A 16,723-nucleotide genomic window follows, 5' to 3' on the forward strand; every position below is an offset into this window, starting at 1 on the left:
TAGGAATTGGGACACACATCAGACAGCCTCTTGCTTTATACAGTGTTCCCTCACTTATGTTCCAGGACCACCTGCGATAAGTGAAAATCCATGAAGTAGGGATGCTAGGCTTCTCCTTAGGAAGGAAGTTGAAAGAGGGAGGGAGGGAGGAAGGGAAGAAAGAGGCAGGAGAACATGGCGCCGCCTCCTTCTCCTCCTGCTGCTGTTTGGGCTCCTTTTCCTCCCCGCCACCTGCACCCGACTGAAACCACCACCACTGTAAATGATAATTTTTATGATTTATAATATTATTTTAGTGTTTATTAAAAATGTGAAACAGCGAGTCCACGAAAAGCGAACCACGAAGTAGTAAGGGAACACTGTACTGTCCTTAATTGCTTAGTTTATTTGTCAAAGGGAGGAAGAAGAGAACCATGCAGGTGGAGCACAGGACTGGCTCTATAAAGACTTGCTCTGTGGGCAAGTGCCCATCATAGTGTGACACCAAGGTCCTGCTTCTTCTGTGGTAGTTATATGGCAGCTGATGCTTGGAATCATTAGGAAGACACTGTTTTCTGTGAATAGAACATTTTATTAGTGTGAACTACACACCTCAGCAACAGAAAAGCTGAGGTTTCCTAAAAGTATATTAGTCATGTACCACTTTGCTTCATCATTAAAGAGGTGGTGGAGAATAAGTGTCTAATAATAAGTGGTGGAGGAGAATAAGTGTCTAAGAGGAGATGATGTCAACCTGAGATGAAGGCAAAGAAGGAACAGACCAGGCAAGAGAAAGGGAATGGCATAGGGAAATCTTTAACTACTTGTCTTCGATCCTGTTGCCCCCCTGGGCAGTTATCTCTGCAAACTCAGTCATATCCTGTCCCACCATCTGTCTACATTGCCTTTAGCACTGTAGCACAAATTGTGGCATCTAGATAGCTCCTATATAAGAACTGGTTTCCATGTTGCCAAGAACAGGGGTCACGAAGCCCATTTGACCTAGCTTTAGTTGAAGTGGGACTCACTTTGACTCAGCAGTGCTGAAAAGCATGGGACACTGGCTGATAATCTGGCACATGCGCTCCCTTCTTCTTCCGTGTGTTTTCTTTTATGGGGGCGAGTTGAGGATACAACTGTTACTTCTGCTTTTGAATGGGCTGTCCTGTTAACAACTATTCATTGGAACAGTCTTTTGTATCCACACAGTCTCATCTCTGAATCCAACAAAAGAGGCGAGTCTCTAAAGACTTCTATATATGTCATTGTCAGAGGCCCTTCAGTTCAGAAGTACATGGTTTCCAGGAGATTAAATGAATTAAAAATTGATGAACGTTCTGGACTAGATGTCTTGCAGTCAAGGATATTTAAGCAAATAAAAGAATGCTAGGGGTAAGGGGAGGAGAAGGAGAAAGAGAGAGGGGAAGAAAGGTTGGTTGCTAATGTCTTTATAATAGAGAGGGCTTTTGTAAGAGAGAGGAAAAAAAGAATGGCAAGGTTCCAATATGTGTTTGTTGGAAAAGCGAAACCAAGAAAAATAAGATCTATGGCAGTTTCTTTGTGCCAACTACATAAAAGAAATCAGCAGAGAAATAAATACTTTTTAAAAACCCATTATATTGGCAGTATGAAAAATGACTGCAGCGTTTTCTCTGTGGCTGCTCACAAGTTTATGGAACTACCTGTCAATGGAGGCTAAAATTGACTTGCTCCATATTGTCTTTCGGTAAAGACTTTCTCCTGTTTTCTGGTAGGGCCAGTGGCAAATAATCTTACTTGCCAGCTTCTAACTGGTTAAGTGCTTTGTTTTCATTAATGCTCATGTTTTCAAATTATGTTTTAGTGCTTTTATATATATTTTTTCTTTTGATAGCATTTATTTATTTAGTAACAAACTTTCTTGAGTCTCATTCTTGAGAGAAAAGTAGGATCACAAGGTAGAATCTAAGAATGATATATTCAGGAAAGTCAACTGTTCACAGTACCAAGTATTCTGTGCCAATAAGGTGAATGGGAAGTGTGAAGCACAGAGTTCGGAAACATTACCTTTTAAGATTATAAATGCAAGACTCACCTAACTAGTATGGCTGTGGTTCAGGTTGCCTAGGGTTCTCTGGAAACTCAATTTTTTCCAGGCTTTGGAGGAGTTGGCTTTATGAATGGTCATATAGGAGATAGATGCGAAGAACAAAAGAGATAAGGCCAAGTGTAGGGAGTGCTACCCACAAAAATGCTATGTTTGTTTAGGTCTAGGATTGTATCTACCCATCTTGACCCATATATAGTAACAGAAAGAATATAATGTGAGTGGGGATTGCTGCGTAGGGCAGAAAAGGACACCTTTGAAAGGCTTGCCCTACCATTTCTCAGAAAAGAGTGGTTACATAGGCAGCTGATTCTGAGTGTTGTGAAAAAACACAAGGTTGCCAGGTTTTGGTTAGTTTGGAATCTGTAATGACCAATACCTGTCATTCCAACACTTGGGGGAAGATTCTGCAAAACTAGATTACTGTATAGTTTTGCAGAATTGAGTCGCCCTTCATCAAAATGTTTGGAACCAAAGCTTTTGGGGATTTTGGAATACCTATATCTGCACATACATAGTGAATGTGGATATGAGGAGGTGTGTGTGTGTGTGGGGGGGGGGGATAATCTATCCAGCGCCAACTGAGTTTTTCCTCTAGGACAGTGGTTCTCAACCTGTGGGTCCCCAGATGTTTTAGCCTACAACTCCCAGATATGCCACCCAGTTTACCAGCTGTTAAGATTTCTAGGAGTTGAAGGCCAAAACCACTGGGAACCCACAGGTTGAGAACCACTGCTCTGGGAGCTTTAACATCTGGGATGTCTGTTTTTTTTACAAGGGACTTGTGTAAGTGGAATCCTTCCCTCTTCTCCTTCTCCTCTCAGGGTTCTTTGAGGAAAAACTCAGCAGGAACTGTACGTGTGACTAGCCCCCTTTCTACAAAGGTGGAAGTGGGGAGCTGGCAGCAAAAAGCTCTGGTTTTTGGATTGTTTCAAATAAGGAAGACTCAAGCTTATTTGATTTGAAGCTGTTGAAAGCAGAGAAGAGATGCTTCAAGGAACCAGGCAATAATGAAATGATAGTTACCTCTATTTATCCCTAAAGTTTGTTTGTGAGGGGATAAATTTTGTAATTGAATTTTAAAGCCTGAAGCAAAGTGGAGTGGAGAAATAAGACAGGAGTAGTTATGCCTTCTGGAAAGAGCAAAGGAAACAATACTGAGGCAATGCGTCAAAGTGAAAGGAGAGAAGGCAGGTTTGAATATAGGCTTATGAAACAAAAAGTCTTCAAAAAGTCAAAAACAGCTGCTGGGCCAGAATTAGAATAGATTTTAAAAATGTCCTTACAGGCAATTCTGTGTGTTAAAAAAGAGAAAGCCAAATGAACTGTCATTTAGTGAGAGAAAGGGCTGTCTCTTATCAAAAATTTGGGTCTGAAGGAAAAAATGTCACCCAAGTGCAGCAGGTTTGTTCCTTAGAGTCATGTTTTTGGTAGCTGGCTGGTATGCTTTTATTTCAGGGGTGTTTTCATTGAGATTGCATGCTTGCCAGGTTTGAGCAAACCACGAGCCCCAAATACACCAGGATTATTCTGTCTTCTGTCACAATTCTTTCTTCTTGCTGTTTTCTCTTTCTTCTTTCTGTTACCAAACTGATCTTTAGAAAGGATCCTGGGCAGTTTTTGACATAATTACACATTATTGGCACCTCGTTAATAATTTTATAACTAATTCATTAGTATGTTACTTTTCTGCTTGTATGTTTGTTTGTTTTTAAAAAAGATACATCCTTGTAGTATTTCAGAAAAACTACAGGTTAGATTAAAAAGGGAATGAGTTTTACATACAAGCCTTTTCCCAAGACCTGGGATTGGGACCCTCCTCCCCCCCAATAGTAATTACGTATCATGTCACTAGTGGTAATGGAGCCCTGGTGGCACAATGGGTTAAGCCCTTGTCCCTGCAGGACTGCTGACCAAAAGGTTGGTGGTTCGAATCTTGGGAGTGGGGTGGGTTCCCGTCTGTCAGCTCTAGCTCCTCATGCGGCAACATGAGAAGCCTCCCACAAGGATGGTAAAACATCAAATATCCAGGCGTCCCCTGGGCAACGTCCTTGCAGACAGCCAATTCTCTCACACCAGCAGTGACTTGCAGTTTCTCAAGTAGCTCCTGACATGAAAAAAATCCCTAGTGTTGTTTTCACATTTTGACAAAAATGTATCTGTTATAGTTATCCTGGGAAGTGACCTGTGTTCAATGATATTTCTTGGAATGTGGCTAAGTGATTGAGCTATGCCCCAAGAAAATCCTGGTTAACCTATACCAGGGGTCCCCAAACTACGGCCCGCGGGCCAGATGCGGCCCGCCAGAGCCATTTATCCGGCCCGCGCATGCACATTTCTCTCCTCCCCGGCCCACACGCACCTTTCCCGCCGCCGCCAAGGAAAGGTGCACATGGGGCGAGTAAAAGGCCAGCGCCTTTCCTCCCTCGCCCCGTGGGCAGCTTTCCTGCCGCTGCTGCCGAGGAAGACAGCGGGAAAGGTGTGTGCTGGTCGAGAGAGAGAAAGGCACACGCCTTTTCCTAGCCCCGTGGGCAGCTTGCTGCTGCCAAGGAAGATGCACACAGGGCAAGAAAAAGGCCTGCGCCTTTCCTCCCTCACCCCATGGGCAGTTTTCCCGCTGCCGCTGCCGAGGAAGACGCACATAGGGTGAGGAAAAGGCCTGCACCTTTCCTCCCTCGCCCCACGGGCAGCTTTCCCGCCGCCGCCACCGAGGAGGGCAGCGGGAAAGGTGCGTGCTGGGCGAGAGAGGAGAGAAAGGCGCACGCCTTTTCCTCGCCCCGTGGGCAGCTTTCCTGCTGCTGCCGCCAAGGAAGATGCACAGGGGTGAGTAAAAGGCTTGGACCTTTCCTCCCTCGCCCCGTGGGCAGCTTTCCCACCGCTGCCACTAAGGAAGGCAGCGGGAAAGGTGCATGCTGGGAGAGAGAGGAGAGAAAGGTTCAAGCCTTTTCCTCGCCCCGCGGGCAGCTTTCCCGCTGCTGCCGCCGAGGAAGATACACACAGGGTGAGTAAAAGGCCTTCGCCTTTCCTCCCTTGCCCTGTGGCCAGCTTTCCCGCCCCTGCCACTGAGGAATGCAGCGGGAAAGGTGCGTGCCGGGCGAGCGAGGAGAGAAAGGCGCACACCTTTTCCTCACCTCGCATGCACCTCCCCCCCCCCCGCCGCTGCCGAGGAGACAAGCAGGGAGACAAGGCAAGACAAGCAGGGAGTCCGCATGTGCCTCTCTCCCTCGTCAGACATTCCAATGTGAATAACTGAAAGAATACTCTGCAGCCCTGTTGTGGATTCGTTTTTCTTGAAGGCTAGCAATCTCTTCCAACGGTGATTATTGTTGTTGTTGTTGTTGGTCAGGGGTTCTTTATGTTTTGGTGCACAAAAGCAGAAGGGGGGTTGGATTAGATGGCTGAAGGAGTCTCTTCCAACCATGTTTATTACATTATTATTATTATTATTATTATTATTATTATTATTATTATTATAGGATGGCTATCTGTCAGGGGTGCTTTGATTATGGTGTGGACAAAAACAGAAGGGGGTTGGAGTAGATGGCCCAAGGGGTCTCTTCCAACCCTCCTTATTATTTTTATGATGATGATGATTATTATTATTATTAACATTGAGGCTGTATTTGTTCGTTTTTGTTTGTTTTTTACTTGAAAATAAGATATATGCAGTGTGCATAGGAATTTGTTCATAGTTTAAAAAAAACCCCTATAATCCGGGAGCCTCTGATGGCCTAGGGGATAAAAGCCTTGTGACTTGAAGGTTGGGTTGCTGACCTGAAAGCTGCCAGGTTTGAATCCCACCCAGGGAGAGTGCGGATGAGCTCCCTCTTTCAGTTCCAGCTCCATGCGGGGACATGAGAGAAGCCTCCCACAAGGATGGTAAAACATCAAAACTTCCAGGCATCCCCTGGGCAATGTCCTTGCAGATGGCCAATTCTCTCACTCTAGAAGCACTCTAGTTGCTCCTGACACGAAAAAAAAAAAATTAAGTGCCTGCTGGGTCCCATGTCAGTAGGGTAGTTGATGTGCTTGGTATTTTAGTCCAAATTATCCAAAATGTTGAAGCTGTTTTTAGAAGAAAACTGAGCACCTTGGATAGCTCCTTAATCATCAGTCCGTAACCCCCAACATCCTCAGTCTTTGATCCACTATCCTTAATCTCACTCATTCCCCACTATGGATCACAATGATGTTGATTTACCTAATACTGTTGTTGCAAGGATTACAACTAATGAACGAATGTAAATTAATATAAGGATCGGAAAATGGTAATATTAAGTGTTATCATGATTACCATTCATATTAAGGTGTATTCTCTGAAAGAATATAAAATATCAGTGTTCATTTTGCCATGCTTTGATCACTAGCACCACTAAGCTGTCTAATGTTCTCTCAGTCATTATTTTCCCATTTCATATGTTCTGGCCATCAACTCCCACATCCCTTTGTCAGACACTTTATGCTTTTTTTTTTAAGTATCCCCTCCCCATTAACTGCTTTAATCCTGTCTCCCTTTGTTCTCTCACATCTGTAGATTTCAAGGTTTGTCATTCAGTCTGCTCCATTCTTTGTTGAAGTTGTTAACAATGCTGTTGGGTTACCTTGCAAATCAATGACAATAGTTTTGGGTCTCATTTCAGCCATATTAACAAACTGTTGCAAGCTTGGCTTTTTACAGGAACAAGATAAGGCCATCACATACTGTCTTGTCCTTGGTCTTGTGATGTTTCTTGTGAAAATGAAGAGTGTGCTTAAAGCTTTCACTGTATGAAAGGTGATCACTGGTACAAATCAGTTCTTTTCATTCTCTTCTTCTTTGGACCCACTGCTGTATAATCTATAATAGGACTTACTGGCAAATACAATGCTGTGATCTTTTGTGCAGTCTCTGTGTTCCATTGCTAAATCCAGTTCTATAATAAAATCAGAAGGAGAGTGTTTTGGAGACTGGAGTTTTCTTTTTTCTTCCTTTGTGAATGGTTAAACATCATTCTTAAGGGAATTTCAAGGAACCCTTAAATGTTGAGCTCCATTCTGAGTATAGGCTGAAGTTCACAATGACCTCAGCAAGTACTTGAGGTGCAACAAATTGAGGAGGCATCCTTGCACACCTTGTATCCTTTTATATAAACTTTCTAAAAAGGGAATTTCTGTATCCCGAGCAGTGCTAAACTGACTGGGGCTAGGATCTCATGCTGTGCATCTATCTTTTGAAGGTCCAAAAGCAATATGGAAAAAATAATCTGAATAGATCTCTCCTGCATGAGGTGTGGTCCTCAGTATGTTGAGAAAGACCTTGAAGCTGGTATCTATCAATATCAGTGGCAGTATTGTAAAGCACATCACAGATACTTATTTTAGCCAGATAAAATTAGCACAGTCTCAAGGGCCCCCGCAATGTTGAATGCCCTGAAAATGGTATCTATCCATTTGAGGTAGACAGGTCTCATGGTGGCCAAGTTTTGTATGGTGAGATCAGCCTGCTTTTACAGTTTTAGACTAAATCAAGACCAGAATGTTGTTGGTGTCTTACACAGGTATAATCTCCTTTCCTGTGTCTGAAGCTACAGCATCAACAAGACTCTCTCTTCCCTATCAGGAGCAAAAGTGTCAATCCTCAGAGAATGTGCAGGTGACTTTGGAAAATTTAGCACAGGGAACGGCCCCTGCAAATTTTCAGAAAACATGTTTGGTGGTGGTAAAAGATTTATTATACCGTGTTTCCCCGAAAATAAGACCTCCCCAAAGAATAAGACCTAGCAGGGGTTTGGGGGGATTGCCAAATATAAGGCCTCCCCTGAAAGTAAGACCTAGCAACTAAGGCTGCAGCAGAGTTCCATTGGGAAGCATGGCTGCAGGGCTAAAGCAGCACTCATTCATACACACACCGGAGGGAGGGAGGGAGGGAGGGAGGGAGGGAGGGAGGGAGGGAGGGAAAGTGCTTGCTTTCTGTGCCTCCCTCCCTCCCTGCCTTGCCTTGCCTGTCCCCCAGCCGAGGCTTGAAAAACCTTCCGTGGCTGCTACTGCGCTGCCGTTTCTTCCTTCGGAGACAAGGCCATGCTGGCCATGCTCCCTTCTTCCCAGAGCTTCTGATTGGCTCCTGGAGCCAGGGCAAGGGAGGGTGGGAGGGAAGGAAGGAAGAGGGCTTTCGTCCTGCTGCTTCTGCCCTTAAAGGTACAGGACGCATTGGGATTCTCCTCTCATCCTTATTCCTATCCTATGCCATGAAACTGATTATTTTATACTATTATTCTATTGCCGTATTGTTATCATCATGTTCTGTTACTATTATTATATATAGGATTATTATATTATCCTATTAATATATTTTAAATCATTATATTATATTTTTCTATTATTATTATTATTATTATTATATCATTATATTATTATTATATTATTATTATATTATATTTTCATATTATTGTATTATTATTCTGTTATTATTAAATTCCATTTTATATTACTCTATTAATATATTTTATATCATTATATTCTATACTATTATTCTATATTATCATATTATTATTTTATTATTATTAGCATATTCTGTTATTATTATTATATTCCATTTTATATTATCCTATTAATATATTTTATATCATTCTATTCCATTCTATTATTCTATTATATTATCCTATTATTATTATATTATTATGCTATTCTGTTATTATATCCCATTATTATATTATCCTATTAATACCATATTATTATCACATTATTATTATTATCACAAGGTGGAAACCTTGTGAAACCTAAATTGCAAGAGGTACCATAGATTGTTGTACATGTAAATAATGGTAGTAACAAGAAATTCTTGATAGGATTCATAGTTTGTCTGGTTATGCTGGTTTGTGATGACAACTACTTTACAGTATATAATAAATGTTCATTTTGTTGTTCAACAATAAATGTGAGCTCTTCTTCATGGAAAAATAAGACATTCCCTGAAAATAAGACCTAGTGCATCTTTGGGAGCAAAAATTAATATAAGACCCTGTCTTATTTTCGGGGAAACAGGGTATTATTCAAACCCCAAGTCATGTTGTGCCTAGTGCTGCTTACATGCCCTTTTTTTGTGGCTTACATCACAAAATGAATAAGGTTGTCCCATGTTAACTTACATTGCGGCCCCTTTGAGGCTAACTGAGAGAAAGAACTTGGCAGCATAAGCCTCCATAGACTCAAGTCTTCTTCCTCAGAAGTATGGAGTGAAGTGCCTGGAAAGTTACCTTTATGTAACTGTATGTGTGAATTGCAGCAGAAAGCAAAGATTGTGGGTATGGTAATGAGGTGACAAGTTCACTTTTAATGATGATAGCGATTTGGGGGGGGGCACAAAGGTGGGATGAAAGAGGTTGCCTAATGCCACAGCAAATAGATAACCATATGAATGGTGAAGGGAGTTCTTAGAAGGTAGTGTGATGCTAGCTGGGAACCCCAAAGAGAATGTGATAAATTGACAAGAGAAATTAGGGTCCTCTCTAGTATTGTGTGTGATGTCCCAGGAAACCATTCATTTTGTGCAATCTACTTTTGATGGGCTGGAATTTGGGTGCATTCTAGTTCTGACATGAGGATTTGTGGATGGGGGGTTGACTTAAGAATTTTGTTCGGTAGGTCTGAGTTTGAAGTTTGCTGTGGTCGTTGGTGGCTCCAATGTCAGCAAGAGAGTGAATCCACTCAAAACATGATTCCAAACTTTAAAAGAGCTATCGTGAGTCAGCATCTTGTCCTCCAAAGAAGTCCAATATGTTAGATAGCTCCTTCAGACTTTGGACTAAAAGATGAAAGGGATTTGCCAGCCCACCTGTATCACTGCCACCAGACATCTCCAGAAATATATCAAGGGGGGTGTAGACCATTAGTTTGCCTAGCAGATAGGAGGCATGCACATAAGTCACATTATTTCAAGCTTTTGTATGAGATAACTGCTTCTCAAGCATTCAGGGAGACATCCCTGACTATCTTGTTATTTTTTAAGCTAAAATATAAGTGAAAGACATTGCCATTCTCCCTTGATGAGATTTAACCCAACAACTGTCATGTGCTGCAGAGATGTCACCAAAGGATGATAAACACGACAGGTCAGTCTGCAGCAGTAACACAGAAACTAAGGAACAAAGAGCCTGAAGTGTGAGACAGAATCACAATGACTCCATCACACATGTCTCCACTTGCCTGAGTATTTCAAAGATATAGAAAACAGGACTGGCCTCACCTTTTAGCAAAGATGCACTTTCACACCCAAGGTTGAAACTGATGTTCTTCTCAATCTGTTCCTAACACAAGAATGTATAATTGTTGCCGGTCACAGTGTGCGCACAGAGTTGTCCAGATTCTGTCTTGCTTGAGCACTTTCATAAAGGATGTGACAAAAACAAGAAGAGTGCAGATTGGCTTTTTAGTGCCACATATGGCTAACCTCTTTTAAAATGGCTTCATGGTCTGCATGGAAGAATGGATCATTCTCTTTTGCAGCTCTGCTGTGAGATAAATGCTCAAGTGGGAACAATTGTTGAGAAGCAGAATACTGTCCTTAAACGTCAACAGCTGTTCTTACAGAGGGGACACAGCAAAGGAACTGAAGGGCTGCTTTTCACACCATTGAAGGAACACTGCTGCCCATTATATAGCTTATGTGTGCTACACAAGTGCTGTCCATTAAATATGAAGATGGCATGTGTGTAATAATACTGCTTCATTTCCATGCTAATGAGACCTCAGTTAGATCATTCTTTTTTTCTAGAATACATTGCAAAATGGAAGCATATTTCTTTCAAGTTTCCAAGAGAAATTGAGTGAGAATACAGGTATGGTTCAGTTAACAAAGCCTTTGAAAGGGAAACTCCTTTTTATTTTTTTTACCCCCCAGCATAGTTGTAAAATATAGTTTTATACATCTAGCCATAAGAAAGTAGAGGCTAGCAAAGAAAAAAGTCATCCCTAGAGCTATTCTGAAGAGGCTTAGAAGTGATTTCCAGGGGGTTCAATTGTTTTTATCTGCTTATTCAAGGCTTACCTGGAATCACAGAATCACAGAGTTGGAAGAGACCTCATGGGCCATCCAGTCCAACCCCCTCCCAAGAAGCAGGAAATCGCATTCAAAGCACCCCCAACAGATGGCCATCAAGCCTCTGCTTAAAAGCCTCCAAAGAAGGAGCCTCCACCACACTCCGGGGCAGAGAGTTCCACTGCTGAACAGCTCTTACAATGCAGATAAGGGATTCCCCGAAGTACAAGGGGAAGAGGCCACTATAAATATAAATATAATCCAATAATATAAGCCATAAGACAGTTTTTCATATCTATGCTATGGTCATAGAACATTCAATGTACAGAAAAGGATTGTAGTGGTTCAATATATACTTAATGATTCAAAATACAAGTCTCTAAACCAAAATCTTCCTTACATAGGAAAGGCAAGAGATTCCTAAAGCAGAATATAATCAACGTGTTACAAACACACATACTCATAGAAGGCATCACTCTTATAATCAAAGTTTATGAGTTCAATGACATCCAGAGTTCATGTTCCACATGACTGTGTAAATCACAGATTGTAAATCCAGTCCTATATGTTAAAGTTTGTAAATCCTTTTTGAATCCAAAGTTTTAAACAAATCCAAAGTTTATAACCATCCACAGTTATTAAATGACTGGTTTCGACTCTGTAGAGTCTTCCTCAGGTGGTAGTTTGTGAAAGTACAGAAAACATAGAATAGCCAGTTTTCCAATGTAGCAAGTTCTTTGAGTAAATCAATTCAATATATAAGTATCAACCACGAAGTGGACCTACAGGAAATACATACGAGTGACTAGAAACACTAGTACAGGATAAAAATTACCAAGTATAGTAAAAGCATCAAAGACAGGAGCATGTATACTCATGTAAGTTCTTCTACAAGGGCGCTCTGCTACTAGTTTGATTCCTTAGGCAAGCCCTGGAGAAGCAGGTAGAGCCTACTGTATATAGAGAGAAATTTAAAGGGGCCTGGTGTGGATATAGGTGTAGCTATGTCCCAGCCATCTGTAACAAGTTTTTCATAAGAACAACCTATCTGAACTTAGCAAAAGGCATACACGGGCTCACAGGAAACACTGAAATGAAATAAAATCATTGAGACTCTTAGGGTGAACAGTTTTAAGGGTAAAAATCCAGAAGGCTTCACGTTGTTGTGGTTTAGTGCATAAATCTATGTTTGAAAAGGAAGCAACTACCTCTAAGACTAAAACCCGAAATGATTCAGGACTATGGTTCATAACATTGAAATGTTTATACAGGCTTGAGTCAGCGGCCTGTTTCCTAATTTTACTCTTATGTTCTATTACGTGAAGTTCAATTTGCCTGCTGGTCTGGCTGACATACATCAAGGAACAGGGACAAATAATGACATAAATAATGCCTTTGGTGGTGCACGTAGTAAAATGTTGCAGTGGATGAACAATCTTAGTGTGAAGATTCTGAAAAACCTTAGTTTGAATAAATTGCGGACATATGGCACAGTGGTGAGAAGGAAAATTTCCTACTAAATTAGGTCTAATTCTCATAATTTGAGAATCATGGTCAATATTTGAGTGTACCAATATGTCTCTCAAGTTCTGTGTTGTTTTATGTGCCACCATGGTTTTGATTTTTTTTTTACATCCCGGTATATCACTTATAAGTTGCCAACATTTTTTCACAGTTTTAATGACCTGTCTGGAGAGATTAGTTAATGTCAAGGGCCAGACCAATCTGTTGTCTGTGGACACAGATTTGTCTGCCAACAGGGTGGTTCATGAAACTTTGGATGCCCTGATGATGGCATTATCAACAAGATGTCCTGGATAATTCTTGGATAAAAATTGATTTTTAATTGATGTTGTGTTCAAAATCTTGTTGTAGTTTGCAGCCACGTCTGATTCTCAATATTTGAGAATAAGGTATTTTTTTTAAAGAATGATGAATGGAAGCTGGAATCATGAAGAGTTGAATTTCGATCTGTAGGTAATTGTTGACCACAAGTCTATTGTTAAGTTTAGTAACCAAAACATCTAAATACGGAATGCTATTTCGGTCAATATGTCCAGTGAATTTAATTTAAAGTATCAATATAATTGATGAGGTGTGGAACTGGAACAGTAATTCATTTGAATAACAGTCTCTCTGTAGGAGGCTTGTTAATATCAGTGTTCTACTCCCTGGATTCCAGCCAGTGTATGTTTTGAATACGATTTCCTGCTTCTTGGCAGGGGGGTGGACTGGATGGCCCATGAGGTCTCTTCCAACTCTACTATTCTATGAGTCTATGATTCTATGATTCTGATGAAGAACTGTTGCCCCAAAGATGTGTGTGATCAATTATTATTTTCTCCATAAAACACAAGAATTCAGGCTGTTCTCTTGAAAAATAGGGACTTTCCAACATTTGAAATTCTGTGCGCATTGTTTCTAAAAATGTGGAAATAAAATGCTTAAGGGAGATCAGACCAACATTTTTGTGTTAACAGAATGACCATTTTTTAAAGAAAAGGGGATACAAACATTTCTTGAGAAAGCCACCTAAGGCTATAATGACATTCAGACCAAGAAAAACTGTGATGTTGTATGCTTTTCAAATATTGTGTCCTTATGGTGGGGAGGTTAATGGATACTTGAAAATTTTTCATGTCTGGTAAGTCAAGGTTTGCAAAACCATCCAGTATTGGAGGACTGGCATGCTGTCTGGAAGAGAGTTAAGCATTTTCCCCTCTACTGAACTATTTGTTTCAGTTTTTAAGATATGAGTAGTCCAGATATTTTGGATTATATAGCCTATAAATTTCAGACAGCATAACCAGTTGTGAGGGATTCTATAGTTGTTGGGTTATCTAAGCAATCATGCATGCATTTTCAATGTGGGATGGTTTATGTAGTTAGTTATGTCTGTTGCTTAGTAACCTGACAAGCTGCATTCCAGAGTTGATGACACCATTTAGGGGGTTTTGCATATGAAATGGGAAATGGGAGTATCCTTTCTGGGGACACACAGGAAGTGATGTACAGATGCCTCTTCCTGTCTCTTCTCTCTTCGCTCCTGACCATGCCATGCTGATGTTCCTGTCTGTTAAGAGATATGTAGTTTCCTGAACTGTTTTTCTTTGGAACTAAGATGTTTTTGCCTGTATGACCATCATCATACAAGATTGTGAGTAAACATATTTTTGCTATTTTATTTGATGTCTCTGATGCTTATTTTATGCGCATGACTTTTAAAAGGGAAAGGGAGGCTGGATATTTTGTCTTATTGTTTATTTTCTTTTTACCTCTGCTCACATAAACCCCTAGTCTTCTGCGTTTTTACTGCTCTGCACTAATATTTAACCATATTGGAATCATAATCTTAACAGGTTATGAAAATATATTCCTATTAATAGTGGAAATATCTGGAGTGCCTACAATTTGCTTGCCTTGATTTCAAGTCTCATGTTATCTTTCCCTGGGCCATCCTGGCTGCTGTGTCTGCCACCAGGAATGGAAACTGAGTTGTAATTTGCATGCTTCTAATTACGAGATTGAATTTTGAGATGTTTATCCTGAAGGAGATCCAGTAGGAATGAGAGAAAGTTAAAGAAAGAACAGAAGAGAATGAAAAAGTTGTGAAGGTAGCAGTTGACTATGAATTGAAAACACTGAAAGCTTCCCCCCCCCTTGAAACACCATAATTACAGCACTTTGATTCCACCTTTGCTGCCATAGCGACATCCTGTGGAGTTCTGCAATCTGTACTTTAGGGAAGGGAATTTAGAATTCTTAGCTAGAGAGTTTTAGTGCTTCTTCAAATTATATATCCCATTATTCCAAGGATGGAACCATGATAGTTGTGAACAGGAAGTAGAAAAGGATAGAAACACTCAAAACACCTTGGGCAACCCATGGGCAATGCGAATCCAAAATAAGCCCTGAGTTACAGGATACATTGTTGACTGAGTCCGTGAACTAATATGGCCCCATCCCTGCTTGAATTACAGCCCAAGTGTCATCTGCCCTCCATTAGGACCGGCATGTTTAAAGTATTGGCAACCTTATCAGAAAGGTCAGGCAAAGTGTCCCACTTTACCTGACTTCTGGTGAGCAAAGAGGGAGCAGCAGGGCAAATTTGTCACCCCAAGTGCAGCTCCCTCTTGACGACGCTTTTTGCATCACATGGGGAGGTCATATGGATGCTTTCACCCCGGTTGGGGGCATAACCTATGTAGAAAGTCACATGACATTATTCTCCATCACCCAAACAGGGTGAAAGTGTCCTAGGATGCTGATTTCACCCCATTTGATGATGTCATTAAACTAATCCCTTCCTCACCACTCTAGTTAAAAGAGCAATTTCTGAACCTCATAATGCTTCTGAAGTTGACACCAAAGCACAACAAAGCATGAATTCCAGGGGAGGAAGGCGTCATTTTTTCAGAAAATAATTTTACTTGAAATTATTGTAAATTGAGGGAAGTTTCTCATTATTGGGCCATTTAATTCTACCATTTCATGGATTCTAAACATTGCTCTCCATTAGGACTTTAATTGTATATCACAAGAGGAAACCTTCTTTTGTTTGCATCCATTGTGATGATCATTGATTGTGTTCTTACTTGTCTTAAAAGCTGTGCTATAGGAGGTTGAAGGCACACTTGTATTAGAAACTATGAGTGAAAAGAGTGTGGCCCCGAGCCTCTATTTAGAAAGAATGCTTCTTAAAGTGTTGAAAGTTATCTCATTGTAAATGTACATTATTTCGTCCAACTATGCACCTTGCATTTCCTATGCTGTCTTTCAGTTCTATGAGCCTGCATCCCCACATGTCAGCCTCTTGCTATGGAAATAGATCATTTGGATTTCCCTCATCTTACCTTGCAGATTATTCCATTATAATGTGAAACACAGGGCAAAGATCTCTTTTATTTTTGGAAGAAATTGGGAAAGAAGACCTTTTGCATTTTTGAGCCTTCTCTTATTTCTTTCCTAACCTCATTAGAGAAAAATAATGTTACAGTTGAGTGAGCAACCACTGTAGTGATTCATAGTGAAATATGTGTATTCTTTCTTTTCCTTGTATTGAGAAGCATACAGCGCATACACATATGCACACTTTTTAATGCAACAAAAGTCTATGAAGAAACACCCATAGACAGTGAGGATAATAAACAAAAAAATATTGAATAGTTTGGGATACCTTAGAAGACTTTAACAGCAAAATGGTGCTTATTCATTGGATGGCAAACATGGACTTCATTTGCAATTCTTATTACACAGACTCATATTTCTAAATCAGTTCCATTACTAAAGGGAAAATATGTGAACAATTTTGAATTATGATCTCAGTGTCTCATCCGTTTTGATCTCTGTATCTTCCAGATCTAATACACAGCCATATTTTTATTTGGTAGTTACAAATGTGCAACTGAAAGTTCCAAAACAGTCACAAATGTGCAACTCTCAGTTATGCATTCATAACTCTATGTATTGTCTCACTTAGGTGATACATATGGACCTTGAAAGTCCCCCAAATTCCCACTTACCAGTTAGAAGCTTCAGCAATAAGTATGTATTTCTGTGTGTGTGTGTATGTGTGTGTGTGGGTCCTGATTTTTTGTCACTCAGGAAGTGGTGACTAATACTCACATCACTCCACTCATGCGAGC

General features: G+C 40.6%; 1 long non-coding RNA gene across 1 annotated transcript; it reads right to left on the minus strand.

The window, feature by feature from the left end:
* Nucleotides 1–6,516: 6,516 nt before the first annotated feature.
* LOC134299112 (uncharacterized) lies at nucleotides 6,517–16,686 on the minus strand. Its single transcript, XR_010006246.1, has 3 exons — nucleotides 16,601–16,686; nucleotides 10,287–10,422; nucleotides 6,517–6,978 (listed from the first exon to the last, which is right to left on the minus strand). It is a non-coding gene; the product is annotated as an uncharacterized LOC134299112 (long non-coding RNA).
* Nucleotides 16,687–16,723: the final 37 nt, after the last annotated feature.

This window comes from Anolis carolinensis, chromosome 1 (assembly GCF_035594765.1).
Source record: "Anolis carolinensis isolate JA03-04 chromosome 1, rAnoCar3.1.pri, whole genome shotgun sequence".
Lineage (NCBI taxonomy): Eukaryota > Metazoa > Chordata > Lepidosauria > Squamata > Dactyloidae > Anolis > Anolis carolinensis.